Raw genomic sequence first — 25981 nt, forward strand, 5'->3', positions numbered from 1 at the left:
AGACCCGGTGCTTGAGCCAGAAAGTGGAGCCGCATCTGCAAGCAGGAAGAGCAGGGACCGAGCTGTGGGTGCGCACCGTGGGGCCAGTGCCGCTGTCCCCAGGAAGAGCCGTTGGTGGGAGCAGGGCCCTGGGAACGGTGGCGCCCACCCCCGGGTGGCAGCAAGAGCCTTCTTCAGAGCACAGAGGCAGGGCACTTTGGAGGCGTCGCTGCCGGGCAGTGAGGCCAGCAGGAGCCCTGGGGAAGGACGAGGAGGACAAGAGCGGGCGCCTGCCCTGTGCCCCTTGCAGCTCCCGCCGCTGCCCGTGCTTGGTTCCCGCGGGCAGGGAGCCCCTGGCCGAGGAGCGGTGGGGCGGGCTGGGTGGCCGAGGAGGTGTCCGGGAGGGAGGCGGGCTGCGGCCGCTCCTCTTACTTGAAGGCGGCGATGGCGAGCGCGTGGGGGAAAAGCAGGAGGTGGCTGCGGCGCATGCGCCCGTGCCGCGTCACCCGCGCGCGGAGGGCGAGCAGGAGCTGGGGGCTCCCGCTGGAGACAAGGGCGGGGAGCGGCGGCGGGGGCTGGGCGGCTGCCCTGGCCCCGAGCCCGCGGCGGGCGCCGGGAGCCGTGGGGCCGGGGGCCCCGGGCTGTGCCCGCACGTCGGCAGCGGGGACCGGCAGCGCCGCGGGTGCCGCAGCAGTTGGCCTGTCCCATCGCGCTGTGGCCGGGCAGACGGCCGTGCGATGGCCGCGTCCCGCGCTGGGCGGCGCCGGGCACCGACCGGGCTCGTGGGAGGCTGGGCGTGGGGCTGGACGCGGGTCCCTGCGCCGGGCAGCGATGCCGAGCCGGGAGCCCCCTCTGTGCGCCCCGTCCCATGCCGGTGCCGCGCCGCACTGGGGACGGGCGCAGGCGTCCGCTGCCAGGTCACTGCAGTGACACTGCGGCACGTTGTGATGCGCCGGCCGGAACGGGGGCAGCCCCGGGGGCTGGGCGGGGGCTGCGGCACTTTGGGGGGGGTCTCCCGGCCTCCATCCCCGCAATGCCATGTCCATTTAAGCTGTACGGGGCAAGGAAGTGTAGATGTTTCGCGGTGGAAGCAAAGCGCTTTGCGAATCCTCCGGTTCCTCACTATGGTCACGCTCAGGGACGCTTTTCTCTGCAAGCCTGGTGGAGAAGGCTGTGCCTTGTTGTCCCTCTCTGGCCCAGGCTGCTTGCTGCGGGTGGGACAAAACTGCTCTGTTGTTGCCACAGGCGGCTCTCAGCTTCCCCAAGCAGCCACTCTGCCCTCCCTTCTCAGCTGAAAAGCCACCAGGCCCTTCCCAGCAGGCATTCAGGTGGCAGAAGGGTGTGCCATCATCAACCCCAACCAAGGATCTGCAGCCTTGTGAGCAGGGCAGAGGCACAAGGGAAGCTCCTGCAGCCCTCCACGCTGCTGCATTGGGAAGGGCTGGACATGCTTGGTGGATGGCCTGGGCCATCAGCCTCCTGAGGGGAGGGCTCTCACAGAGATGGAGGCTGTGGGTTGCAGAGAGGTGTGGGTGCATGAGGAGGGCAGGAGTGCAGGGGAGATGGGCAGGGGCTGCTCTGCAGATGGCCCAGGAGGGCGAGGGAGGCCCTGTGCAGCTGCATGCTGGGAAGGGCCCCAGGGGCCATGCCATGCTGGCATCAGGGCCTACAGCCAAGAGGGCTGCAGTGTGCTGGAGCAGGGCAAGGAGGAGCCCTGGTGCACAGAGACAGGCAGGTGGGCAGCCCTGGAGGTGCCTGGCCAAGGGACACACACGCCAGCGCACCCTCTGCATGCAGCCACAAGCTGCTGCTGCCACCCACGCTCCCGCTGGGTCGAGAGACACCCCCATGGCCAACAGGACCAGGACACTGCTGCCGTGCTGGGAAACAACCTACAGGCACCACAGAGTGGCTCTGTGCCACCTGCAGGAAGCAGCCTGGGCCTGGCAGGCGCTGCAAGGTGCCACGCTGCCAGGAAAGAGCATCCCTGAGCATGGCCGTGGTGGGGACTCTGAGGACCGCCCAACCCTTACCCGCACAAAACCGCCTGTCCCACCAGGAAGCGCCTGCACTTCCCACTAACTGCAATACCAAACTACACGGCTTTATTGAAGCAGGGATATGCAGCTTCTCTCCAACGGACACAAGGACCCCGGCCGCGTTGCTCCCACACACAAGTGCCCTTGCATCCCATCAGGAGCAGCGCTTCACCCCCATTTTCACACGACTTGGGGGCTGCAGAAGCAGGAAGGCAGGAGGGAGGAGGGCTTGAGCAGCCATCGGCAGGACTGAGAAGCGAGGGGGACGTGCTGCTCGGATGTTTCAGGGAATCATCCCCTTATGCTGTACGAAGTAAAGGGAGAGGGATGCCACCTGCTTGCAACATATTCTTTGCATTTCCCTTTCTGCCAGCCTCTCCCACCACTTCTCCTACAATACAGAGCTGCCGGGAGGCCATAAGTCTAACGGCGCCAGAAGGAAGCTCCAGCGCTTGTTGCAGAAGGTCTGGAGCTGTGCTTTCCTAAGCAGTTGCAGCCCCGGCTCCAAGCTCTGCAGGCACATCCAGACAAGGAGTCTGTTCCTCGCGCCTCCCCAGGGACACCCATCACTCTTGGCCACTGTGGTAGAGCCTCCACCAAGGCTGTGCAGGTCTTGTGGGGCTTAGGGGGATGGAAATGTGCTGCCAGTTCTTGGTCACCACCTTCCACACATGGGGCAGCCCTGAGCACACAAGGCCATTTCCCTCCCTGCCCTGGGCTCTGCCTCAGAGCACGAAGGCACAAAGGTGTTAGCCAAGAGTTGGCTCAAGAGAGGGCTAGGAAATATCATCATTATTGATGAGCTAGCAACCCTTTTCCTGGACTTCCAACCTGAAACTTACCTTTTACAGCAAGTCCCAAGTCCAAAACAAGACCCAATAAATATATTAGGAAATATGCAGCCCCCAAGAGTACAGAATCCTCCTCTTTGTCTACAGCGAAAGAGGCTTCCTGCAGCCATGGAGACAGATGTACAGGGAAAAAATAGCAAAGACAATGTGTGAGAACAACATTTGATTCTGGAAAGGTTGACGCTAACCCTGGATTTCACCATGGACTTCAGCCCCCTTTAAGGACTCAGCATCAAACTCACCATACCTGCATCTTCTTTAGGAAGACATCTCGTCTACAGCACTGTTAGGTGGCAGTGGGGGTGTGCACGCACATGAGGGCAGACACTGGAGAAGAGCAGTGGGAGGCCAAGGAAGAGCCACGCTGCTTTCCCAGGTCCCCAGCTGTGTGCCCACTGCTGGCAGCAGCAGCAGAACGGGGCAGCCGGACACATCCCACACCCCGTGTGCCCTCCCAGCTGCTCCTGGCCTTTGAGTGGCCTCTCATGGAAAGCCCTTGGTCAGCCCTCACCAGGCCTCACAGTTCAGGGTAAAAGCACTTTGGCACATTCATCTTAGAGGCCACTGGTCAAGGGGGGATGGCTTTGTGCCCCAGGCAGTTTGCCCAGGGAGAAGCCACTCCAGGGCAAGCACTTTCCAGGCCCACTTTGGATGGCAGGTCCCTTTGACAGGGGGCTACCAGGACCCCAGACTTGCAGAAGGCAGCTCCCCTGGAGACACCCCCTGAGCAGCAGCTTAACACAGGCTTCAACTGAAGCAGCAGCTGAATGCCTTTGTAGCCTGCAGGAGAAGTGAGGCTCTTCTTCCTGGGCACCTGTCCCCACTGCCACTGCAGGTGCTCCTGAAAGGGCCCCTGCAAAGCCTCCTTTCTTCCACCCTGCCTCAGCTTTGCATCACTCCGGCACACGCAGTGCCTTCCCAGGACGTGGCAGATCCCACCAACATGGGATCAGAGCTCAGCCCTTTGCCCCTCCCCACGTCTCACCTGCAGCACCCTGGAGCAGCAGGAGGAAGAAGGGGAAGAGAAGGTACAGGATCCGCATGGCCAACAGCTGACCCAGAGACCTCCACGTGGCTGCAGAAGGGACACACCAACACTCAAGGAGCACGGGATGATATTTTGCTGTAGCCTGGTCCCCAAGAAGCAGTGCCAGCTATGGACAGCAATTCTGTGGCCTACTGTGGGAGCTGTTAGGGAAGTGCCAGCCTGTTGGACCGTCCAGATGGTCTGCCATCACCTTCTTACTCTCAGGACTCCCCTGTGCTCTTTCCAACGCACGCCTGGCAGAATGCATGCCTCACTGCAGTAGTTTTAGTGTTCTCCCAGATCTCAGGCAGTCCAAAGCTGCCTACCCAAACCACCCTTCCCAGTCCCTTCATCTGCCCCGGCCACAGCAAGGCCCTACAGCCTCAGCAGTGCCCATCTTCAAGACCAGGCCTGAGAGTATGGAAAATCTGTATAAACCAATCACATGGAGAATTTAGTGTCTGTTCTGGAGAGCCCACTCGAAGAGGGAGGTGGCATGGGTGGCCTACCTGAAGGAGCCCCCGCAGGTACCTACCAGATGAGGGGCGGTCTTGGTGTTCAGGCAGTGACAATCCCACCACGAGTCGCTTGTGCCCAAATGCCCTTGGGATCAGGTCAGAGGGTCTTGTTTTGCCCACAACACCGTGGCTTTATACTCCTCCAGATGGGTGGGACATGTGCTTATTCTTGGGGCCACATCTTTCCTGGGCCAATGCAAAAGTGACCCATGAGCATAGGAGTGATGGGCTGGTCCCTGAACCCTCCCTCGTGCAGGGGGAGAGGGTGAGGTGCCTCCTGGGAGCTGTTGCAATCTTCACCGTTATCCTCATGCAACGCTTCGTGTGACACCCCGCAGCAGCGGAGCAACAGGAACCCTGGCTATGGTAGTTTTATTCAAACTGTTTGCAATGCACAAAGCAGTTGGCTAGCACAGACACTAGCAGCAACTAGTTCTCTCCCACCCCTTCCAAAAAAGCTAAAAAGAAAAGAAGAAGAAGAAGAAAACAAGAAAATAAAAGAAGAAGAAGAAAAGAAAAAAAGGAAAAAAAAGAAAAAAGGGCGGAAAAAAGAAAAAGAAAGGAAAAAAAAGAAATAAACCTCTTTTTATTCTCCACAGAGATTGTATAGCCAAGTAATGAGTGATGTGAAAAAATATGCAGAATATTGTGCACTTTCTTACCTTTGAACATTCCACGAACAGCTTCACCTGCGACAAGACGTCTGTTCGCTGACATGCCACGAGTGATAAACATGACTGTATCTGTGTAGTGGCTGTTCCAGGGAAACGAGGGAATGTGTTAGGGTAAGGGACTAGCCTGCCGAATCCAGCTGAACAAGCTGCTCTTAAACAATCCAAGCTGAATGATCGCAACACGGACATAGCCCTAGGTCTCTAGCCACACATTCAGTTCAGCTCATGCCATCAAGACAAGTGTCGGTTCTTGGTGGGCAGGAGGGGGTTGTGCTGCTTGCCTGACTGGCACTTGCCTCTCAAGGCTTTTGGGGGCCCAGTTCTGGTCCCTCTGGCTCCCAGGAGCAGTTTGTGAGCACTTTCGAATGGTCAGGAAGGTATCGTGTGTGTCCCAAGTTTATTTCTCCAAACCCCAATGCCAAACATTTCTTAAGAAAGCCAGGATGACACAAGACTCAGGACTCAAACACCCTGGAATTCCTCTCAGAGGTGTCAGAACACAAAAGTGATGCCCTGTTTTTTCTGACAAGAAAAAAAACAGAAAAAGATGCTTTTTGGCTGGACATTTGGGTGAGCGGGAGGGTCCTGCAAGATCCTGGGCTGCGCTGGGCGTTGGCGTCATGGGAGGAATTGGGACCTGGGGCTGGGCCAGGGGGCCACTCAGAAGCTCATGGAGGGGTTGGGTCAGCCCCAAGACCCTTTTGTCTCTCCGGTGTCTGACTCCCAGCCCTTGGCTCTCTCCTGGTGCTGACCTAGCACTCTTGGTGTACTCTCTCCTGGTAGCCCACACTCAGGCCAGCCAGCTAGTCTGGCTTGAAGGTGCCCAGAGGATCATGGACACGAACAGAGACACGGCATAGGCAGCGTGTTCCCACAACAAATCCTAAAGAATAGAGCTGAAGAGAAATATAGGGCAGACCGTGGTGAAGAGGTGAAGTGCATGGCCAGAGAAGGGTGCGGAGCAGCAGCCTGCTTTCATCCGCTTGGCCCTGCTTCTCTCTTTCCCATGCCTCTTCCTCCCTGAGTCACCTTGGTCCTTCCCTTTCCTTGACTTTACCCTTTTTCTGGAATACCACATTGTGATTCCTATGAATCGCAGAATTCTCTTGATTACTCGAGGCAGCTGAAAGGGGAAGAAGAGGCAAACATATTCTCAGTTTACATGACTAGTTCCTAGTCCTTTCTATACCAGAACAATTGCTTTCTCTGTGCCAGACGGTTCATTGCAAGCCACCATCTCCAGGGTGCCGGCTGTGCTGCTGCAGGGATATGTCGCAAGGTGTGTTGCATGAGGATAACGGTGAAGATTGCAACAGCTCTCAGGAGGCACCTCACCCTCTCCCCCTGCACGAGGGAGGGTTCAGGGACCAGCCCATCACTCCTATGCTCATGGGTGACTTTCTCATTGGCCAGGGGAAGATGTGGCCCCAAGAATAAGCACACAATCCACTCCTCTGGAACAGTATAAAACCACGGTGTTGTGGGCAACACAGTACTGCCTGATCCAAAGGGCATTTGGGCACAAGCAACTCGTGGTGGGATTGTCACTGACTGTTCCTGCCTTGGGAAACAAGATTCTGAACTAAGACCACCCCTGATCTGGTAGGTAGCTGCAGGAACTCTTCCAGGCTGGCCACCCATTCAGACTCCCTGTTGAAGTCCCGTCTGCCCAGAAACATTTACATGACAGGTGGGTGGATGCACCTGTGCGTATGGAGAGGCCATGTGGGTGTTCCAGAAAAGAGAGCAAATCGGACATAGGAGCTGATGGCTATTAGAGCCTAGAAAGGGTTGAAGCTGGATCTGGAGTTTCCTAACAACAGGACAGACTGGAAAGGTGTCTAGTAGCTGTCTGGACTTGCAGAGGTGGTTGGACCTTCAGTGTGAGAAGCTCGCTCCTTTCTTGCCCCTAGTTCCACTTTGGGCATTGCCTTCAGTGTTGGATCTCCTACTGTGTAGTCCGTTGCTACTTTGGCCTTTGGGGAAGGAGAGGCAGGGGGAGACAACACATCGTGCATAAGGCCTGAGGGAGTACAGCTTCCAAAGGTAAGTTTCTGCCTGCGTTTTTGAAATTTCTTTGGATGTTGCTTTGACGAAAATTGCAACAGCCAGGCATGAGTTCCCCAGTGTGTGTTTTGGGGAAACTAAGAGGAGGACCCGTGAGAAAGGTAATGAAGAACCATGCAGATTGTGTACGTGTCTGTTCTGGGGCTGTTCATGAAGCTGTAGTGGTAATCGCTGTTACTGTCTCCTCTTGAAGGCCTTCATCACTTTGCTGCCTTGGTGTCTCCCCTCTGCAGCCACGTGGGGCTCTGGGCCAGCTGTCAGCCATGCGGCTCCTGTACCTTCTCTTCCCCTTCTTCCTCCTGTTGCTCCAGGGCACTGCAGGTGAGATGTGAAGAGGGGAGGAGCGGTGAGATGTGAACCCATTTCCGAGGTGCCTTCCATGTTGCGCAAAGTGACCACGTTTGTCAGAGACACTGAACAGTTTGCAAGGAATGGTTTTCTGATCGACTTAGTGTTCCTGTGCAAAAAACCACGCAATGCCACGGATAAGAGATCTTTGGAGAGCACCCTTTCCTCCATGAACATGGGCGGTGGGTGTAGAGATAGCCACCCCAGAATACAGGCTGTCTCCTTCAGGCAGCTGAAGTGGGATTCGGCTCCTAGGCCCTGCATTTAGGTGCCTCACGGGGAGCTGTTGCAGAGGAGGTCATGTTGCAGTCACAGAGGACTCAGCTCCTACAGTCAGTGCGGGTTATTCAATTCTCGTGGGGAGGAACTGCGGGTCGGACCCTTAGTGTAATGCCATGTGAGGACCCCTGCCTGGGCCACAAAGCCGTTCTCCTCATCCAGTGACCTCTAAGCTGAGTAACCCAAAGTGCTGTAGCCCCAAGCCATGAGACCTGGCGAGGACTGTGGATTTGATGCTGAGTCTGTGTGGCAGGTTGACACGCAAGGGGAGTGTCAGCTCCTCTGCAATATACAGATTCTTTACAGTAATCCTCCTACTGCGCACTTTCAACTGTTCTAATTTGCAGGATTCACCACTGCACCAGGAAAAAAGGAGCGATGTGAACGAGAAGGCGGCTATTGTGGATTTCTAAAGTGCTCTTTCCCTTTTGGTATCGAAGGAAAATGCTCAACTTTTTTCCTTTGCTGCAAAAAGTAAGCACTAGGTTTAAAAAAGATGTTGTCGTGCCACAGTGTCAGTAGAAATAGTTGCTGTTGTCTTTAAAGCCACACTCCTGGTTCAGACCTTTGTGCCTTTGTGCTCTGAGGCAGAGCCCAGGGCAGGGAGGGAAATGGCCTTGTGTGCTCAGGGCTGCCCTGAAGGAGCCCAGACTCAGACAGCACTTTCCTATTCCCTTTAGCCCCATAAGACCTGCACAGCCTTGGTGGAGGCTCTGCCACGGTGGCCAAGAGCGATAGGTGTCCCTGGGGAGGCACGAGGAACAGACTCCTTGCCTGGATGTGCCTGCAGAGCTTGGAGCTGGGGCTGCAACTGCTTAGGAAAGCACAGCTCTAGACCTTCTGCAACAAGCACTGGAGCTTCCTTCTGAGGCTGTTAGTCTTATGGCCTCCCGGCAGCTCTGTATTGTAGGAGAAGTGGTGGGAGAGGCTGGCAGAAAGGGAAATGCAGAGAATATGTTGCAAGCAGGTGGCATCCCTCTCTCTTTACTTCCTACAGGATATGGGGATGATGCCCTGAATCATCCGAGCAGCACGTCCCTCTCGCTTCTCAGTCCTGCCGATGGCTGCTCAAGCCCTCCTCCCTCCTGCCTTCCTGCTTCTGCAGCCCCCAAGTCGTGTGAAAATGGGGGTGAAGCGCTGCTCCTGATGGGATGCAAGGGCACTTGTGTGTGGGAGCAACACGGCCGGGGTCCTTGTGTCCGTTGGAGAGAAGCTGCATATCCCTGCTTCAATAAAGCCGTGTAGTTTGGTACTGCAGTTGGTGGGAAGTGCAGGCGCTTCCTGGTGGGACAGGCGGTTTTGTGCGGGTAAGGGTTGGGCGGTCCTCAGAGTCCCCACCACGGCCATGCTCAGGGATGCTCTTTCCTGGCAGCGTGGCACCTTGCAGCGCCTGCCAGGCCCAGGCTGCTTGCTGCAGGTGGCACAGAGCCACTCTGTGGTGCCTGTAGGTTGTTTCCCAGCGTGGCAGCAGTGTCCTGGTCCTGTTGGCCATGGGAGTGTCTCTCGACCCATCCAGAGCAGCCTGTGGCTGCATGCAGAGGGTGCGCTGGCATGTGTGTCCCTTGGCCAGGCACCTCCAGGGCTGCCCACCGTGCAGGCAACAGCAACAGTAGAACTAGAGACAAGAAATGATCTGGGTGTGGACTGTGAGGGCGATGCATATCCCTGGCAGTTCCAAAATATAGGAAACAGGTGCCTCCATACTCCCCATGAACTTAGGCAATCCAAAGATGCCGAGGCAGACTACACTTCTTCCTCAGCTCCACTGCCCTTGACACAGCAAGGCTCAACCACCTCAGCAGTGCCCATACACAAGTCCAGGTTACTCTCAGCTTTCCCAGCAAAGACCCTCACAGCCCAACAGGCTGCGGCACCACTCAGTGCAGCACCTCCCCAGGCTGGAACAAGAGGCTGGGGAAGACTCTTGGTCACCTCCCTGGTCACCACCAAAGAAGCTGTTGGAGCTAGCTGAGACCTGACAGCATGGAAAAGCTCCGTGCTCCAGCCTGAGAAGCATCTTCCCTCTTTGCCCAGGAGAGTGCTCAGGAGAATTCTCCAGAACACAAGGTCTCACGTTCCTCCTCAAGCATCATGATGTCTTTCCCGTGTGTTCTGTATGGAGGAAACCTTGATTTTAGGTTCAGAAGAATCGGTGATGATTTTACTGTTGAAGGACAAATATATTTTGTGCTATTCTTCTGTCTCCAGACACCTCTTATCTCTCCCGTCCTTTCTCAAGGCACTCTCAGTTGTCTTTCTTTCACTGCAGAAAGATCTGCCTCGTGCCCCAGATCCCCGGGAGCAAGTTAGCGCCCTCGAGTTTCAAAGAGATCCAAAGAAAAAGTCCTCCACCCAATATGTGCAGAGGCACTGTATCCGTACTACGTGATACTTGGTGAGAATGGTCCCTTTTGTAACTTTTTGGCGTCTAGAACAATACCGCTGTGTCAAGCGGAATACAAATAAGTAACTAAGAAGGTCTTGGAAATCTGTGAGAAAGAACAGTGGTTGGTTACATTTGGATTCTGTGGCTTCCAGCCACAGAATCACCCTGAGAAGCAGTCAACATGAAGGTGAGAAGTTGAAGAGTAATGAAATAGCGACCCCCAAAGTCAATGTGGCCCCCAAAATAAGTCTGCACACGTGCGCAGTGTAATAGCCTGGTTATGCAACCGGTGTGGAGTTGAGCTAGACTCCCTGCGCTCGTTTGCCCCAGGTGCCGGGACTCCCACCTACCAAGAATAATTGTAAGTCCCTGAATTTTTCAGAAGGAGAGGGAGGCTGCTGCACAACAGAGGACCACGTTGTCTGCTTGGGGACGCCCAAAAGGATTGTGCCTGCTGACCCTCTCTCTCATCATGCAGATGATCGGGACAAGCATTGGAGTGGTCCTTCTCGAGATTACCATCGGGTCGGTCTCTTTGTAAGTATTTACTAATAAAATGCTTGCTACTGAAGAGTGTTTGGGGGTGTGTGTTTGTGTTTGTGCTGGCTTGCCAACCTGGACATTTGTCCCCCGGGAATCTACCTGGAACAGGCATTTAGTGGCTGTACATGTAAGTGTTGGCTGCCCACATGGGGATTATATCTCTTCTCCAAGAGTATATGCCCCTCCTATTCTTGTCAGACTACGTTTTTAAAACATTTGTTCCTTTGGTGAATTTGGAGCCTTCAGTAGTTCCTCTGAGGTCTTCACTCTTTGTCCTGGTGACGCAGGCAGTAAGAGCTGACTGCTATCGCAATTCAAAGAGAAGTGCAACCAGAGCACCTAAGTAAGGTGGATTTCCTTTTCCTGGCGTCAGAACTCATCCTAGTGGAGACGCGTGTGGTAGCTGCACGTACTACTACCTAGTTAATGCTAGCAGAGTGGCAGCATGTCATAATTTTGATGAGATTGGCAGGGAAAATTCTCCCAATGCTTTCCAGCTGAACACGCGCCCTTAAGTGCAGGAAACACTTATTGGGTCAGAGAAGTAAGCTCATTGCCGTCAGAGTTATCTGGCTAACCTTCACGGCTTAGCTTCGGTGCTGCTGCCCGTGTGAGGGAGCAGCCACGCAGACGGAGTGTGGCAGCTTTGCGCAGCTCTCTGTGCCCGTGGGTCTGCAGAGCAGTGGGCAAGCAGGCCTAATGCTGCAGCACCTCTTTGTAGGGAGGTGTGCCAGGGGCCCATTCTCTCTGACCAGATCCCCCTAGAAGTTCCACGCCTGGGAGCCAAACTACTCAAGCTTTCAACTGAGAGGTCAAGGCCAAGCTGACAACAAATAACAATACGGTGTTTATTAACAGCATGGGGCATAGGATGTAACACCATTCGCAAGGCACTGACAGCTTTTGGGGAGCAGCCTTTCAAGATATCATCCCGGTGACATTCAGTCAGGCTGGTTTCCACTTGTGCTCCTGGAATCAGTAGCTTGATCATGCCTTGTGTTTCCTCCCCTTTCTTCTCAGTGTTTTCCAGTTCTGGGATGGTATTTAGTAACCTTGGTGGGTTTGCTTGAGAAAGGTGCCTAGTTGATGGGAGGTCACTCCAAGTGTTAGTGATGTACAAAATGGTGCCAGAGAAGACATCTTTTGTGCAGTCACCGGAGAAGGGAAGTAGAAATTCTCTGGGGGGATGTCATCAAAAGCATATGTCACGTGCCAAAGGCTAACGTTGGCAGCTTCACAATTTTCATCACCTTTGCAGTGACTAGCGTTGAAGGTGCCTACACGGATGCCTCCCAAAGAGTTGTCCCCTGCTCGCCATGTCTCAGGAGTAGAGGCAAGGTGCCAGGCGCAGGTACCACCTGAGTGTTTCCTCCGGCATAATTCCAGAGCTCTGGGCATGGTAGGACAGGTCTATCCTGGCCTGCATAGCCAGGAGCTGCAGCGCTGACTAGCCTCTTAAGTGCCAGGAGCACTACAATGCAAATCATCTTCTGCAATGTAGGTACCCACATATTCCCCCTGAAGACACCAGGAGTGACAGCACATCGGCCACAAGTCCTTCCTTTTGTACGAGCGTCCCGGACGTGCCCGGGCCCTAGCAACCGGAACAACACTTCTTCTGTGGTGGCTTTCTGAGGGCCTTCAGTACCTTTCAGCACACACAGCTTTTTTCCCTCCTTGGGTTCATGGCTCAGATGTTAGCTGCCCTTCTTATGCAGCTCACAGCACTTTCTCCAGGGAAGTGCACTGCTCCCGGGACCCTTGCCAAAATGTAGAGCCCATGGCCATGGCATAATCCTTTCTGCCTTGCACGTCTGGTTGCCATAATCGCTCCTGACATCCCTGATCCTCTAGGCCTGCCTGCAGTGTAAAGGGCATGGAGGGTGGAGGGGGTGGTCCCATCGATACTTCAGCAAGCATTTCATTCTTTACAGCTCTTGACGCTGCATGATACTGAGGTTCCCATTTCCATATGGAGCTTTTCTTCAGCAAATGATGCAAAGGCCCTACTTGAATATGGAATCCAGGGAAGTGCAACCTCCCAAGCCCAAACAGTTCTTCATACACTTCGAGGGGCCCCTGCAGATTAGCCTCGTGCTCGGGGAGCCGTGTGCTCGGGGAGTCAGAGGAATTCACCTTCAGCACCACCGCCACGAGGGGCACGGGTCTGCTGTCCAGATCGGCGTTCTCGCCCTGCCTTAGGACCTCCTTTAGCTACTGGCCAGCCTTCTCATTGGCCTCTTTCCTGAAGATGCCCTCAGTGGCGGGCCCTTTCCCGTACAATACAGCCAGGAGATCCTGCACAAAGAATCGGACCACTTCTGGCTCGGACACGCCCTCTGCTTTGCTTGCCTCAGGATCTCACTGTTGCTCCACGTAGCAACCGGCAGTTACTGGTAGCAACCTGCTAGTTCCTAACGCACCCCCACTTTTAGCCCTGCGGACCCCCCTGACTTGACTTGAGCGGTGTCGTGCCTGCTCTCTTCCAGAAGGAAGCGAGGGACAGGTGAAGCCACCGTGTTTGAATGCCCTCCTTCCCAAGCCAGCCTGATGTCCGGCAGAGACAGCTTGGAAGAGAAAAAAGCCTCTGCCGGGAAAGCCACCTCTGCGGGGGAGCTGTCACAAGAGCATCTTCAGCCCCACGAGAACGATCAGCTCTTTGTCACGGCCAGTCCACGGCTGAACCCCGGCATGTTTCTGCTGCTGAAAGATTCCGTCCAGTGACTCCTGTCACACCACAAGCGCCCACCATCAGGAGCAGATCGCCCCCCCCCTACTCTTGCTCTGGGCTTTTCTCTACTCAGAAGGTGCTTCCCTCAGAAGAGACGTGGGCTGGACCAAATCCGCAGAGCTGGCCCCCGTTCCCACCTGGCACGGGACCTGGCCTGCAGGCTTTGCATGTCTGCGGGGGCAGAGTCCCAGGCCCACGGCTGAGCCACATAGGGCAGGAGAGCGGCTCGCGAGGGGCCTGGGGCGCGTTGCTCACGCTCACCCAAAAGTAACCACGCAGAGGTTGGTCGGCCAGACGAGGACGAGCGTGCGGCTACACCTGAGGCCAAAGACCTCCTCCTCATCGTCAGGCCTGGCCGCGGCCACCTCCTCGCTGCACAGCACCCAGAGCTCGCTGAGGCGGCCCGGTGCTTGAGCCAGAAAGTGGAACCGCATCTGCAAGCAGGAAGAGCAGGGACCGAGCTGTGGGTGCGCACGGTGGGGCCAGCGCCGCTGTCCCCAGGAAGAGCCGTTGGTGGGAGCAGGGCCCTGGGAACGGTGGCGCCCACCCCCGGGTGGCAGCAAGGAGCCTCCTTCGGAGCACAGAGGCAGGGCACTTTGGAGGCGTCGCTGCCGGGCAGTGAGGCCAGCAGGAGCCCTGGGGAAGGACGAGGAGGACAAGAGCAGGCGCCTGCCCTGTGCCCCTTGCAGCTCCCGCCGCTGCCCGTGCTTGGTTCCCGCGGGCAGGGAGCCCCTGGCCGAGGAGCGGTGGGGCGGGCTGGGTGGCCGAGGAGGTGTCCGGGAGGGAGGCGGGCTGCGGCCGCTCCTCTTACTTGAAGGCGGCGATGGCGAGCGCGTGGGGGAAAAGCAGGAGGTGGCTGCGGCGCGTGCGCCCGTGCCGTGTCACCCGCGCGCGGAGGGCGAGCAGGAGCTGGGGGCTCCCGCTGGAGACAAGGGCGGGGAGCGGCGGCAGGCGCCGGGCGGCTGCCCTGGCCCTGAGCCCGCAGTGGGCGCCGGGAGCCGTGGGGCCGGGGGCCCCGGGCTGCGCCCGCACGTCGGCAGCGGGGCCGGCAGCGCCGCGGGTGCCGCAGCAGTTGGCCTGTCCCATCGCGCTGCGGCCGGGCAGACGGCCGTGTGACGGCCGCGTCCCGCGCCGGGCAGCGCCGGGCACCGACCGGGCTCGCGGGAGGCTGGGCGAGCGGCTGGACGCGGGTCCCTGCGCCGGGCAGCGACGCCGAGCCGGGAGCCCCCTCTGTGCGCCCCGTCCCACGCCGGTGCCGCGCCGCACTGGGGATGGACGCGGGCGGCCGCTGCCAGGTCACTGCAGTGACACTGCGGCACGTTGTGATGCGCCACCCGGAACGGGGGCAGCCCTGGGGGGCTGGGTGGGGGCTGCGGCACTTCGGGGGGGTCTCCTGGCCTCCATCCCCTCCGTTGCCTTGGGATTTCCACATGTGCTCTGTGTAACTTGCGAGGAAATAGGCAGGTGCTTGAAGAGCTCCTCACTCCAACAGCAGTGTCTGTGCCAGTGACACTCCCAAAATTTGCCAGCCCTCCCAGCTCTCCTGCTGCCTCGGGGGCCTGCATATGCTCGCTTGTGAGCATAAAGAGGTGGCTATGGAAATGCGCAGGAAAGATACTTTCAGATGCCTGCAAATTGCAAGCCCATATGTTATTGCCATCACGTTGTGGCACAGCTTTGACACCCCAAGGCTGCTTGCAGTCTATAATGTAAATTGTGTCCAAAGTTTGAACTGCAGGAAGTTCTGCCTGAACGTGAGGGGGAATTTCTTCCCTGTGAGAGTGATGGAGCACTGGCACAGGTTGCCCAGAGAGGTTGTGGAGTCTCCTTCCCTGGCGATCTTCAAGGCCCGCCTGGATGCAACCCTGTCTAACATGCTCTAGGTGACCTTGCTCAGCGGGGAGGTTGGACTAGCTGATCTCCAGAGGTCCCTTCCAGCCTTACTGATTCTATGATTCTATGAAGTTTTTGCAGTGAAATGACTTCTTTAATGTACAAAAATAAAATTCCAAGTTGCCGTGCACATTAGTTGTCTGTGTAATCACAACCTTAACTACAGGATTTAGATGAGGCTTTGCTTCTCTTGACAGGAATTTGTGTAGTTTCTGACATAAACCTCTTATTTGTGGGACTTGCCACTGGGGTTTGTCATTTATTTAGCTGACTTACAACTTCCCACTAACAGGATCCTGACTCAGAGGAATTAGTAGATACATTCTTGTGTAGCAGTGGTTTCAGTAATCCTTTACATCTTTCTACCATTTCTTTACTTTAAGGTTGATGAGGTAGAGGCAAAGTCCCTTTACTACTAATTATTTCAACACCTGTAGGGATGTATTTCTAGCCTTCAAGTGTTCACTTTAAGGGACCTATCTACTTGCCAAGTTTCCCAGAGTAGTTTTACCTTCCCTGAGACTAGCAAACTGTTCTCCTTTTGACATGTGCTATATCATTGTTTGACAAAAAAGGCATGAGTGTACAGTCTGTTAGCCAATGATTTTGTAACAGGCCATCATCATCATCTTGCAGCCTGTTGAAATAACACCGAACTCACAGTGTGCCCTAGCCGTTCATGTAACCACTTCCCTGGCCAGTCTGCCTCCAAACTGTGTCATATATATATCCTAGCCAAGTGATCAGCCATCTGATTCCACTTTTCCTCTGGGTTTTTAGATTATTAATGGGCAGAGGCATCACCTATTGATAAGTTCCTTAATGGAGCTATATCCAAACTCTTTGGTCTTTTTCTCTCCATATGTTTCCACCAAGTTGTTGCCGATTGTTTCTCAGTCTGTTCTCCAGCTTCAGGGTGGCATCAGCCCATATAGCATGGGAGTCTAGACAGGAACAAGGCTCCTTACTCCATACTGGCAGGGGTCAGGCCCAGGCATGCAGTGAGGGAAGACAGTACCTCAGGCTGGGCACAGGGCTGGGCACAGGTCCTCTCCTGCAGCGCAGCCTGTGGTGGGCACTAGGAACATATTGGCAGTGGTGGATCTTTCTCCTCGAGGCAGTGATGAGCATCATTAAAGAAGACAGCCTGTGAGTACAGCCCACCCCACAGCTGGGCACCACAGCTCCAGACATCTTGCCCTGGATCCAACTCTGCACTGGCTATGAATCAGAGCTGTGGAAAGGCAAGATATCCCACAAACCGACTAGTGTGTCTGAGAGACTGTGAATCAGTGCCAGCCCTTGTTGCCCAGCCCTCTCCCCATGGGTGAGAAGGTGCGTCTATGGCAGATTCAGGAAGGAGGGACAAGAAGGAGAGATCATCTTCCCCTGCCTTCACTGCCAACCCTCCCCAGCAGCCCACTGAAAGCCCCTCAGGGCCACCAAGCTGCTCACAGGCTGGGGCCAGTGGCGCAATGGATAACGCGCCTGACTACGGATCAGGAGACTGCAAGTTCGACTCCTGCCTGGCTCGACCTTTTCCTCATCCCAAGCCTGGCTGTGGTGGACAGCACAAAGACAGTTTCTCTCAGCCCTCTGGCAGAAGCCCAAGTACCAGCTGGTGGAAGGCTTTGGTTGCAGGGAATGGTTTCAGAGTTGAGCTGAAAATCCTTAGAGAAGTGGGGAAGATGAGTAGCAGAATGACAACCCTGGACTTGAGGAGAGCTGAGCTGGGCTTAGTCGAGGAGCTATGGCAGAAGACTGATTTGGCTGAACAGAGGGCTCTTGTCTATGCCCCGGTATGAAAAGAGCAGTCCACCACCATCATCGCTGTGGGCTGCAACAGGGTGAGCTACATAAGAACTGAACATCCTCCCCTCTAATCCATAGTCAGGCATGTTGTCTCTCGCACTTCTGACCTCTACAGTCAGCTAGTCTGGCACTCCCAGAAGGCATCTGCTCATTAAAATGGATTGGAAGCAAAGGGTAGCACAGATTTACTCTCAATTTTACTTGTCCTTGCCCATGAGTGCTTTCCTTTTCCCCACAGCTTTGTCACTTCTGGGTACAAGTGCCTTGGTAGGAGCAGTTCGCGTAACATGTTGCTACTACAAAACAGAGCAAGATTGCAAGGGCCAGGGATGGGAAACTGCAATTTCCAGGCCACTGAGAGGCCATCTCTCTTCTCGCCCCGCTGGGTCATGGCACACAGTAGCACTACATAGTGGCAGCTGTGTGGTGTCTGGCCCAGAAGAAACGGAGTAGTGAGCATGGTGTCTCCCCTGAGGGGCAAGTGGGGTGGCTGCCCAACACATCCTGGGAAGAGGCTCCACTCACCCGGCAGATGCTCAGTGCCCTCCTCAGGCCATATGGCAGAAGAGGATACTCACACCTCTTGCATGGCCTGGCTCAGGATACCATGCTCCCCAGGGGTGGCCAGAGTCTACTCTAGGTGGGTTCAGCTTTGCCCATGCACCCTGCACCTGCACTATCTCTCTGTGTCTCAGCTCTGTCATGCCCTGCACATTCATCCTGAAGCCTAGACTCCACTCTGCAGCCAGAACTTGCCCACCCCCTCTTCACGGGTGCCCATATCCTCTCCACCTCCCATGGCACTGCTATGAGGGCACCCTCAGACACCTCTGAGGTGGTTCTTATGGACAACACATTCCCACCACCCATCCCACCTGAATGCTGCAAGGAGCTCCTGGCAAAATTCAAATAGAAGAAGAAAGTACACAGAAGGTGGAAGAAGGGACAGGTCACTTGGGAGGAATACAGGAATGTTGTCAGAAAATGCAGGCATGGAATGAGGAAAGCCAAGGCCCATTTGGAATTAAATCTGGCAAGGGATGTCAAGGATAACAGGAAGTGCTTCTTCAAATGCATCAGTAGCAAAAGGAAGACTACAGACAATGCTGCTGAACTGGGTGAGTGCCCTGGTGGCGAAGGATACGGCGAAGAGAGAGTTACTGAATACCTTCTTTGTTTCAGTCTTTACTGCTAAGGGCAGCCCTCAGGACTCCCAGAGCCTGGAGACAAGAGGGAAAGTCTGGAGAAAGGCAGACTTTCCCCTGGTGAAGGAGGATTGGGTGAGATATCATTTAGGCAAACTTGACCCCCACACATCCATGGACCCTGATGGGATGCACCTACAAGTGCTAAGGGAGCTAGTGGATGTTATTGCTAGGCCGCTCTCCATCATCTTTGAAAGGTCCTGGAGAACTGGAGAGATGCCTGAGGACTGGAAGAAAGCCAGTGCCACTCTAGCCTTCAAAAAGGGCAAGAAGAAGTCAACTCCAGGCCAGTCAGCCTCACCTCCATCTCCTGGTGGCAATCCTGTGCAATGTGCTCTAGCTGACCCTGCTTGAGCAGGGGGTTGGACTAGATGACCTCCAGAGGTCTCTTCCAACCTCAGCTATTCTGTGATTCTGTAAGATTCTCTGATTCTGCAAGATTTTGTGATTCTGCATCCTTCTACCCCGACCTCGTGGCGCAAGGGCAGCGCGTCTGACTCCAGATCAGAAGGTTGTGTGTTCAAATCACACCGGGGTCAGGCTTGATTCAACATCACGTGCCTGTTGTATTGCTCCTCTCCTGTTTTTTCGTTAGGGAGAGTTGAGGGCTGAGGGCTTGTAATCAGAGGGGAGATCAACATAGGATTACCTTGTGGAGGGTGCCTGCTGCAGACTGCCTGGTCAAGATGAAGAAAATGACTTATGGGACTAGGAGAAGCTTCACAACTGCAGTCTCTATAACTCATGGGGGACTGGGACTTGGATTCTCCCATAGCAATACTTGCCTGGGAGTAACATGGTGTGACACAGTCAGTTCAGGAGATTTCTGGAGTGGATTAATGACCGTGTTTTGGGGAAAGGCTAGAGTCAGACCCAACCTCCAGAAGGGAAGGTATGAGGATCTGTGGAGTTATATAGTCCAGTCAGCCTCTCAGTACCCACATGAAGATTATGAAACAAATACTCCTGAAGGCTGTTTAAGCATATCATGTGCACCAGCTCCAAACTATCTTTGAGGCAATGAATTCAGCTTGCTACAGTTTCTTATTGCCCTGTAAAGCCCTATATATAACATAGATGAGCCCCATGGAAAAATGCAGACATCACACCTGCCCCCAGCACTACCTGGTACTTGACCCCAATGTGACTTGGGCCCCAACCTTCTGACCTGGGGTCAGATGTGTTGCCCTTGTGTTATGATGTGAGAGCTGAGGAATGCAGCCTGCAGTCACACTAGACCTCTGTTTTTTATGACCACGAGACTTTCCTTAAGGAATTAGGATGGCTTGGGAGCTGACAAGGTCCATCAGACAAATGCGGCCACAATCCATACCAGTTGAATTGTTAAACTATTAAGGAGGGCTTAAAAAAAACATTAATACGGGAAAATCTCAAAAATGTGCTGAAAAATTGGGACAAAGAGAAAGCTAAACTTACTCCAGGTTGTCAACGTCTTTCTTGTGCTGGGCAGTTGAATCCAAGTCCCCATAATCTAGTGACATTCTCAGAAGTGCTGGATGTACCTTGGATTCTCACTTCTCTTGAGCTACTACCTATTTTCTTAATCATACAGCCCAGCACACAGTTCGCCTTCATGGGTGCAAGGGCACACTGCTGACACTAGCTCAAGTTGTTCTCCAAGTCTCTCTGTTTTCTTGACAGTCACCTCCAGGCTGTATTGCTGCATGAGATTATCCCATCCCAGATGCAGGCTATTATGTTTGCCTTTGCTGTATTTCGTAAGACTTCTGCCAGTGTTTCTTCACCCTGTCCAGGTTCTTCTGAGTAGAAGCCCTGCCTGCTAATGTCTCAACTGCTCCCCTCTGCATTAAGTGTAACCCATAGCTTACAGAAGATTGGGCTTTGGGCACAGCTGGCAGTGCACGGCCTCTGTCCGCAGAGTATAGTGGGCCCTTAGTAGTGCACTTAGGGGAAAGGGATCCAGCATGGCCACAGACTGGCCATGATCCACCAGATCATGATCCACCAGGGAAGATCCTGGGCCAGCTGGGCCTTCCACACATGCCTGTAGGTGCATTGAAATAAGGTGGTGGGTGGCAACGGTTGAAGATTCCCTTTTGTGGGGGACAGAGGCCCCGTCTACCAACCGATGCTCTGTCACAGGGATTGCTACTTGTCAGGCTCAGACCTGTCACGTGGGGAGAGACTGGTAGGGCTCATCAAGCTCCCAGAACAGTCATAGTTAGTGCACATCCTCCTGGAGACTATGAATTTATCATATGTAACCCAGACAGGGATGTGGGTAGAGATCTGTGGGTACTAGGTGAAGATCATAGGAGGCCAGGCAGTGTTCCTGGAAAATGGGAGGAAAGTCAGGTGAGGGCAAGCCACCAGACAAAGTAGGTCCCACAACCACCACATCCGGACTGTGGACAGGAAAAGGTCGAGCCAGGCAAGAGTTGAACCTGCAGTCTCCTGATCCGTAGTCAGGCGCGTTATCCATTGCGCCACTGGCCCCAGCCTGTGGGCAGGCTGGTGCCCTCACCATTCTTTCTATACTAGCTGAGTATGTGGGGAGTGAAGGGGAAATAGGGAAATTTTACTGCCTAGCTCCCATCCCCGCCCATGACAGCACTGTTCCTCCCCAAAACAGTCAAAGGGTAGCATTGGTCTAGTTGGTCCCAGCACCCAACAGGAGCAGTGCCCATTCTGGATACCCCCTCACAAAGGAAGACAGGCAACAGGGGCCCCCAGCCCCTTTGTCCACACTAGTGGGTTGGGGGAATGTCTTGCCCATGGTGCAAAGGCAGTAGGTCTGACTCCAGATCAGAAAGGTTATGACAAGCACTGAGGATGCTTGAGTCTGGCTGCCTTGCCTTTGCAGCTGAATGGGATTGCTTTGCCTCAGAGGCAGGACTTTTCTTCCAAACTCTCCAGGCCCCTCTGAAAGGTAGTCCTACTCTCCAGGAGACTGACTGTTCCCCAGGAGCTAGAGTGCAGGTGTTCTGCTCCTTTTCCAGCCCCAGGAGGGGCTGGATGAACCTTTCCTTTTCTTTAAGGCTAGAAGTCACCCAGGGCTTTTACTCTCAGGGAAGTCCAGAGAAGTGGGAGAAATGCCGGGCAAACATAGGGCACCATGGAGAAAACAGTCCTCTGTCATCATTAGTGCCAGGCTGCGATCAGGAAAAGGCTGAGCCAGGCAGGAGTCGAACCTGCAGTCTCCTGATCCGTAGTCAGGCGCGTTATCCATTGCGCCACTGGCCCTGCACAATCTGGCTTCTCAGGGGGCTTCTCTACACTGGATGGGGTGTGTGAGGGGAGCAGGGAATGGTGGAAGATGATTCAGTTGAAGTGAAGAAACATCTAGATTTTATGAGATCCCTGGCAGCCGTGTGGTCTAATCTCCTGCTCAAAGTAAAAGAGTCTTTGATGTTAGATCATTTCGTCACAGCCTTGTCCAATCAAGCTTTGAATATCTTTAAGGATAAGAACTCCAAACTTTTCTGGGACACTGTTCTAATGTGTGACCTCCCTTACTGAGGAATTATCCATGGTAGGGGACGATGAAGTCAGGAACCACTTAAACAAAACAGGGTAACTGGGAACAGCTGAAATGGATTTAGTAAAGGCCGGTCATACCTACCTACTGCCTGTCTGCCTTGGTGGAAAGAAATGGCTATTTTTCTTGACTTTAGCAAGGTTTTAAGCAGGGTGTCCTAGAGTCTCCTTGTAGCCAGATTGCAGAAATATTGACCTGATGGGAGGTTAAGAACAGGAGTTAAGTACTCAGCTGAACCACCAGACCCAAGGTGTTCTGATCACCAGTCATAAATGCAACCAGTGGCTTGTTATGAATGGAGTTGGCATGCATTAATACCGGTAACAACACTCTTAAACGTCTTCTTTAACAATTTGGATGCTGGATGGGGCACATACTCAGTAAGTTTATGGTCAAGATGGAACACAAAGCAGAGGCTGAGGTACCAGAGGGGAGAGCTGCCATTCAGATTGGCCTTGTGAGGCAAGGACATGGGCTAATAGGAGCACATGAAGTTTAAAGAAGAGTCAAGCCCTGCAGCAGCACAGATTCCCAGCTGCATTGCACAGAAATGGGCTATCTTGACCCCGGTGTGATTTGAACACACAGCCTTCTGATCTGGAGTCAGACGCGCTGCCCTTGCGCCACGAGGTCAAGGTGGAGGGATGTAGCTCCCAGTTATGGACTGTGGTCAGGGTGGTAGGGAAGTATCATCCATGGGGCATCCTCATCAGGGTAATGGAGGGGGCGACTGGGTCCCCAGAGAGGCAGTGACCAAGGCCTAGGGTATCCAGATGGAGGATAGCCACTCAGGGCAGGATGATGTGCTGGCACAGTGGGCAACATGATGCTAGGGAATCTAAGCTGGAAGCGGAACCCATCCCATTCCATCTTGCCCCATGCAGGGATACTGACGGTGGGAAGGCTGCAGCTATCCGGGCACTTGCTGCTCCCACCCGCTTAGCACAACCCTCCCTCTGCTTATGGCTTGCCTGCAGTTCCCCGTCAGCATCTTCAGGACTGTGGCAGACACTAGCAATGCTTGGAATGACCAAACAATCTCTATTTCTGGGAGAATCAGAGACTTCAGAGCAGCATGTAGGGCCAGCAGAGTGCTTACCCACTATACTCTTGGGAAGAGAAGTCACACACTGCCAGTGGGTGCCCAGAGCTTGCCTCAGACTCTTCTGAGGAATGGGGCCCTCAGCCCTTCTGTGTGGCCTTGTCTGAGGCACCATCCTCTCTACAGTCCCTAAGGAGGCCTCAGCCTGGAATGGGTTCAACTTCCAGCCTGATTCTCTGAGATCATGTTGCACCTCTCTGCCACCACCCCATCCTGTGTTGGGCATCCATCCTCCACCCAGACACATCAAGCCATGGTCAATTTCTCCCTGGGCATCCACTCACGCCCTCTATTGCCTTACCAGAGGGAAGGGGAAGAGAACCAGGACAACCCTGGGATGGGCTCCATGGAGAGCACAGTCTCACAACTCAGGCTGTGATCCATGCCTGAGTGTTGCACCCCAGCACTTTGACCTTGTGGCGCAAAGGCAGCGCGTCTGACTCCAGATCAGAAGGTTGTGTGTTCGAATCACACCGGGGTCAGGCTTAGGGCAGCACAGGGGCCTACCTGTGCTTTTCAGTTGTGGAGTTTTCCATTGTGGAGCTCGTCTATGTTACATGCAGGGTTTTGCAAAACATTGAGAAAGTATAGCAAGACCAAAACAAGACCTCAAAGATGATTTGGGGCTGGAGCACATGATATGCTTAGGTAGCCTGAAAGAGCTGAATTAGTTTAGCCTACAAGAAGGAAAGTTAAGAAGGGATCTTAATTCTTCTTCCAGATTAGCTGTGGTGCTATTTGATGTGAGCAGGGCACTTTGCCATTTTTGCGGGGTTCAGGTCTTCCATAAGGGCTGGATGCACTCTCTCTTTTCCTTATGGCAAGAAACTATCCCAGCACCTTTGTCCTGCAGAAGGCCCAAGAGGTGGGATAATAGCCAGGAGAGGAAAGACCTTTGTGGAGAAAGCAGACCATCACCACCACAAGGTAAATATGTCAAGTCAGGCAAAAGTCAAACTGACAGTCTCCTAATCCAGGTTTGTTATCCATTGCCCCACTTGCCCCAGCCTTTGGTCAACCTAGTGCACTTGACAGGCTTCCACTGTCCCTCATTTTGTCTTATCCTCTAGACTGCTAATGAAGACATTAAATAATATAATACCCAAATAAGACACTGATGATGATGTCAGCCAGACTTCCAGTCATCAGTCACTAACCTGGTGGTCTAACCAGTTTTCCACTCATCTTGTGATTCACTTTATTCCCTTTATTGCTGTAGTTTGCTACAGTGATACTATAGGAGAGTACGTCAATGATCTTCCTTGGTCTCCCCTTGGCCAGTAAGGAACTCACCTCTTCAAAGAAAGCAATTCAGCTCACGAGGCATGGTCTGCCTGTGGTAAATATACACTCATTGTTTCCAGTCATCTTAGTGTCCTTTAGACTTTTGGACATCACTTTCAGGAGTATCTATTTGTTCCATCACCTTCATCTGAGAACTGCAGTGAGGCTGGCATGGCTGTAACATCATAGATAATTCCTCTCACCCTTATTGAAGGTGGGTCAGATGCTGTGATCTGTTTCCCATCATCAGGAAACTCCTCCTATTGCCAAGATCAAGGCAATATAAAACAGAGTCAATACAAATGCTACCTGGTGTTGAATCAAGCCTGACCCCAGTGTGATTTGAACACACAACCTTCTGATCTGGAGTCAGATGTGCTGCCCTTGCACCACGAGGTCAAGATGCAAAGACTGCAGCACCCAGGCATACACCATGGTGTGAGTGACTGGGCATGTGCTCTGCATGGGGCACCACCCAGAGGTACCCTTGTAGCAGGGCCAAGGGAGGTGGAGAGGATGAGGGTGCTCTGTGAAGAGGGGATGGCCAAGTTCTGGCTGTAGTCTGGCTGTAGAGTGTAGTCCAGGCTGTAGGATGAATGTGCAGGGCAGGATAGGGCTGAGGTGCAGAGAGACAGTGCAGACTCAGAGTACGTGGGCAAAGCTGAAGAAGGGAGGGATGATGGTCTTGGGCCTGGCTATGCAAAAGATATGAGTGCCTGGGGTATGCCTGAGGTAAGCAATGGGCATCTGCCAGCTGAGTGGGGCCTCTCTCTAGGATATGTTGGGCAACCACCCCATCTGCCCCTCAGGGGAGACATAGAATCATAGAATCATAAAATCAGTAAGGCTGGAAGGGACCTCTGGGGATCATCTACTTCAAACTCCCTGCTCAGCAGGGTCACCTACAGCATGTTAGACAGGGTTGCATCCAGGCGAGCCTTGAAGATCGCCAGGGAAGGAGACTCCACAACCTCTCTGGGCAACCTGTGCCAGTGCTCTGTCACTCTCACAGTGAAGAAATTCCCCCTCATCTTCAGGCGGAACTTCCTGTGCTTCAATTTCTGCCCATCGCCTCTGGTCCTGTTACGTGGGACAACTGTTTGTCCCTGTCCCCTTGACACCCTCCCTTCAGGTACTTGTACACATTGATAAGATCCCTTCATTTTGCTCAGGATCTTGTTTTCTCTGGGACTGGTCCTGTACTGCTCTGCTGATTGTGCCACGACCCCAGTGGGGAGAGGTGGATGGTCCCCCTCAGGGGCCTGTGCATTGCATTTCTCACTCCTACCCTTACTGTCCTGCTTTATTTCACAGTAGCGGCATGTTATGGAAACTACTTCTACCAAGACAGTGGTACCCAAAAGGAGTAAAGTTGAAGGAAAAGCAGTCACAGACAAAGTCAACTGATTAAAGGTAAATATGTGTGACCTGTCACCTCCAGCTTACCCTGATGAGTTACAGAAACCCCCTACTACTGGGGATACCATGCTGTTTGGGGGCCAAAGCCACTGGCGCGAGAGTCAGCAAACCTGACTGTGGATTAGAAGGGTGCAGGCTCAGTTCCTATGTAGCTCACCCTGTTTCTGCCCACAGTGGTGATGGTGGTGGACTGCTCTTTTCATACTGGGGCATAGACAAGAGCCCTCTGTTCAGCCAAATCAGTCTTCTGCCATAGCTCCTCGACTAAGCCCAGCTCAGCTCTCCTCAAGTCCAGGGTTGTCAT

At 54.1% G+C, this 25981-nt stretch overlaps 7 non-coding genes across 7 annotated transcripts; 3 read left to right on the forward strand and 4 right to left on the reverse strand.

Moving 5' to 3' along the window:
• The first annotated feature begins 16796 nt into the window (after positions 1-16796).
• On the forward strand, positions 16797-16869 carry TRNAR-ACG (transfer RNA arginine (anticodon ACG)). Its single transcript has one exon. It is a non-coding gene; the product is annotated as a tRNA-Arg (tRNA).
• A 1950-nt stretch (positions 16870-18819) lies between these two features.
• TRNAW-CCA (transfer RNA tryptophan (anticodon CCA)) lies at positions 18820-18891 on the forward strand. The gene has a single exon. It is a non-coding gene; the product is annotated as a tRNA-Trp (tRNA).
• A 1866-nt stretch (positions 18892-20757) lies between these two features.
• On the reverse strand, positions 20758-20830 carry TRNAR-ACG (transfer RNA arginine (anticodon ACG)). The gene has a single exon. It is a non-coding gene; the product is annotated as a tRNA-Arg (tRNA).
• A 674-nt stretch (positions 20831-21504) lies between these two features.
• On the reverse strand, positions 21505-21577 carry TRNAR-ACG (transfer RNA arginine (anticodon ACG)). The gene has a single exon. It is a non-coding gene; the product is annotated as a tRNA-Arg (tRNA).
• Positions 21578-22433: 856 nt separating this feature from the next.
• TRNAW-CCA (transfer RNA tryptophan (anticodon CCA)) lies at positions 22434-22505 on the reverse strand. The gene has a single exon. It is a non-coding gene; the product is annotated as a tRNA-Trp (tRNA).
• Positions 22506-23384: 879 nt separating this feature from the next.
• Positions 23385-23456, forward strand: TRNAW-CCA (transfer RNA tryptophan (anticodon CCA)). Its single transcript has one exon. It is a non-coding gene; the product is annotated as a tRNA-Trp (tRNA).
• Positions 23457-24585: 1129 nt separating this feature from the next.
• On the reverse strand, positions 24586-24657 carry TRNAW-CCA (transfer RNA tryptophan (anticodon CCA)). Its single transcript has one exon. It is a non-coding gene; the product is annotated as a tRNA-Trp (tRNA).
• Positions 24658-25981: the final 1324 nt, after the last annotated feature.

The sequence above is a fragment of the Rhea pennata genome, chromosome 3 (assembly GCF_028389875.1).
Source record: "Rhea pennata isolate bPtePen1 chromosome 3, bPtePen1.pri, whole genome shotgun sequence".
Lineage (NCBI taxonomy): Eukaryota > Metazoa > Chordata > Aves > Rheiformes > Rheidae > Rhea > Rhea pennata.